At 39.0% G+C, this 3,514-nt stretch overlaps 2 long non-coding RNA genes across 2 annotated transcripts; one reads left to right on the forward strand and one right to left on the reverse strand.

Moving 5' to 3' along the window:
• Positions 1-1,013: 1,013 nt before the first annotated feature.
• On the reverse strand, positions 1,014-1,846 carry LOC134290101 (uncharacterized). The gene is made up of 2 exons (XR_009998866.1): positions 1,262-1,846; positions 1,014-1,196 (listed from the first exon to the last, which is right to left on the reverse strand). It is a non-coding gene; the product is annotated as an uncharacterized LOC134290101 (long non-coding RNA).
• A 122-nt stretch (positions 1,847-1,968) lies between these two features.
• LOC134290100 (uncharacterized) lies at positions 1,969-2,747 on the forward strand. Its single transcript, XR_009998865.1, has 2 exons — positions 1,969-2,499; positions 2,565-2,747. It is a non-coding gene; the product is annotated as an uncharacterized LOC134290100 (long non-coding RNA).
• The last annotated feature ends 767 nt before the right edge of the window (positions 2,748-3,514 follow it).

Genomic DNA, 3,514 nt, shown 5'->3' on the forward strand with positions numbered 1-3,514 from the left:
ACTGTGATAATGACAAAAACTAAGTGCGCCACACAAATTATGCATAATTTGGAAGTTAAATGCTTTTAATTCACTCGGTGGAATTGCGTGCAAAAAAGGTTTTTTCAACACAGCGGAGTTTAAAAGACATTATGTAATTTTTCTGACAAAATAAAATGACGGAAACGTGTTGTATGGTTTAATTTGATCTTAAGCTGTATGCGAAAACATGAAATTGAGTAATAATTTTTCTGTATTTACATAAATTATCCCGGCTAAGCGACATATTTTTCTGATAAAACTCTGTGTTCCTGATGATTCCTCCAATAGGGCTAACCCTCCTGAGGTTGTCATAACTGAGCTCATGATAGAACTAGCGGTTTTGTCACAGCATTTTTTTGGTTTATGTTACGGCCACGAAATCTTTTGTTGGTTTTATGCATTGCCTCACAGTTTTGTGTGTTTGTTTACAAATAAAAAATCTCTCCGACAACAAACGCAAATGCAAGTTTTATTGAAATGGTATATAATAAGTGATAAAACCAATTCATGTCTACTTGCAAGTCTTTAATTGAAGATGTTTATAGCAGAAGTTATATGATAGTTTTATGGAACGCCAAAGGTTCAAAGTAAAAAACTACCATATAAAACTAATTTAGAACAACTAGCTTTTTGACATGCTCGTATAAAACCAGGCAGGAATGGGAACACTCACTTTCAAAGAGTTACACTCACTTGATGTTTTCTCAGCTTAGAAGCGTTCAATCAAGAAACGATGTATGAACGACTTTTGCCTTTTGGTTTTGTCTAAAAGTTTGCCGAATAGAGTTAGGGTCGCACACGCATACCGAAGTCGTGACAGGGCTGTGAAGGCGACTCTCCACGAGGTGAGTGTAATTTACATTCACCTCGTGGAGAGTTGCCTTCGCAGCTCCCTCACGACTTTGGTATGCCTGTGCGACCCCTAATTTATTCGGCAAACTTTTACTTCGGAATGTTGGCTTTGCAGTCTTTTGGGGAATCGAAAACACTAGTTTATGATTTTTCCCGACGTTTCGGTCCGTATGGGACCTTTTTCAAGGGTTCTAAAATATAATTATTCAACTATCAATACAAAATTTTAAACATTTAATTAGTTTTACAATTTACCAATCGGTCAAGGTTTCCTAGTCAAGATGGCTTTGCTAAACTCAAAAATGTCATGCGGAAGTTTTGGTCTAAATGGAAGATTCAAAGGTCAATTTTCATTTTATACATATTTGTTGTCCTGCACTGTACTCACATAGATTGAGTCCGTTCGGTTTTCAACCGTCGTGATGCGGACAATCTCCTACCTATCGGGCGGTCTAGAATTCGGTCCCTGTTTTTGGAATCTTTCACCATTGCTTTTCGCATGATATTTTTTTTGTTTGTGTGAGTCACTTTCTCTCTGTTTAGTTTAGTGTGTGTCTTAACTATCTAACCCTGAGAAGATTCTCTCATCTGTCTATTTTGTTTTGATCGTCATCTTCTATTCGTCGTCTCGTTTTTCAGTAAATGTAATAGTCCGGCATAAGCTACATGGAGATTGTCAGTGTCTGTGCGTTTGTTTACAGTATTGTTAGTGTTGTATATGTGGCAACTTTCAAGAATGTGTAGATTGTTTGTTTTGAATGTCCTATCTATGATGTTTGTTTCGTCTAGCCTAAAATTATGGTCCATCGTTGCTGCATGGTTAACAAGTGCCGTTTTTTCCCTCACCCAGCTAACCTCCGCGTCTTCGTTTGTATACCCTTTGTCTAGTAGTGTTTTTAGCTTTTTCAAGTTTGATCTATGTCCAGATATTCTTTGTTTTAGTTTTGTACTGGTCATTCCTAGCATGCCTCACAATCTGCGCAGTCTATTTTGTAAACAACGTTGCTATGTTCGGTGTTGGGTGTTTTGTCTTTTACCGACGGAAGAAGAGACCCAATTGTTTTGTGTTGTCTGTTTGCTATTTTTATCCCTGGGTAGTACCTTTTTAGTGTTTTGGTTATTTGTTGTGTTAATCCGTCAATGTTTGTGAGCGAGTAGAATTTCATTTCGTCTTGGTGTGTTTCTGTCTCGGTTTCTGTTCTACTCACGTCCATAGCTGTATTGTTGTTTACCGTTTGATGTTTTGCACGGTTGATTAGTCTGTTGATGAGGCATTTCGGGTAGTCGTTTGCTTTCAGGTGGCGGTGTACGATTTCTCTTTTCCTTTTTAGGTCCAAGTTCGTGGAGAAAACCATCACCCGCTTGACGAAGTTTTGGGCTACATTCATCTTTTGGTGCATTGGATGACCGGAATGAAAATTGAGGAAACGTCCCGACGCGATGCTCTTGCAGTACCATTCCGTTTTTACCGTGTCGTCCTCCTGTCGGATGAGTGCCATAGCAAGCAATGGTGCCATAGCAAGCAATGGTGGAAGATTCCAAAAACAGGGACCGAATTCTAGACCGCCCGATAGGTAGGAGATTGTCCGCATCACGACGGTTGAAAACCGAACGGACTCAATCTATGTGAGTACAGTGCAGGACAACAAATATGTATAAAATGAAAATTGACCTTTGAATCTTCCATTTAGACCAAAACTTCCGCATGACATTTTTGAGTTTAGCAAAGCCATCTTGACTAGGAAACCTTGACCGATTGGTAAATTGTAAAACTAATTAAATGTTTAAAATTTTGTATTGATAGTTGAATAATTATATTTTAGAACCCTTGAAAAAGGTCCCATACGGACCGAAACGTCGGGAAAAATCATAAACTAGTGTTTTCGATTCCCCAAAAGACTGCAAAGCCAACATTCCGAAGCAAAATCATCCCAGTCGCATCCCAACCAGGCAAACTTTTAGACAAAACCACAAGGCAAAAGTCGTTCATACATCGTTTCTTGATTGCATGCTTCTGAGCTGAGAAAACAGCAAGTGAGTGTAACTCTTTGCAAGTGAGTGTTCCCATCCTTGAAACCAGGATAAAACATGAATAAACCTTCAAGGCATGCTGATTGTTACTTGGGGTGTCGAGACTGGTAGATTGATTAGTCGGCTAGGCTATTCCAAAACAGAAGCGATCAAGCGACTGGAATGAAAAGGGAATGGATAGACGTTTCGCTGCTGATTCCGAACTGAAGGCGTTGAACGCCGAGTTCATTCGCGAATACCTCGAACCAGGGCGCAAAATTTTCGAGCAGACGAGTTGAAGTTCACCGTGCGGCAATTTTCATTCACTTGCCTGCATATTCATATTCAGCTGCTCGATACTCGTTTGTCAACTGAATGAAAGTCAATGAATATTTGTAAACATCGTACAAAGTGTTAAATTGCTGATAAAATATTAACGTTTCGATTACATTTAACGGTGCTTTACACAGATCTTTTCCCATTTCATTGTTGTGGAGTGTTTCTGGAAGGAATCGTAGCCATAAACGTAGGTAATTATGAAGATGTTTCTCGATCGGCTTCATATTCAATGACTACGAATTGACTGACTGTGTGAAGAGGGAGATCGAAAATGAATTTGTTTGTTTTGAAT

The sequence above is a fragment of the Aedes albopictus genome, chromosome 3 (assembly GCF_035046485.1).
Source record: "Aedes albopictus strain Foshan chromosome 3, AalbF5, whole genome shotgun sequence".
NCBI classification, from domain to species: Eukaryota; Metazoa; Arthropoda; class Insecta; order Diptera; family Culicidae; genus Aedes; species Aedes albopictus.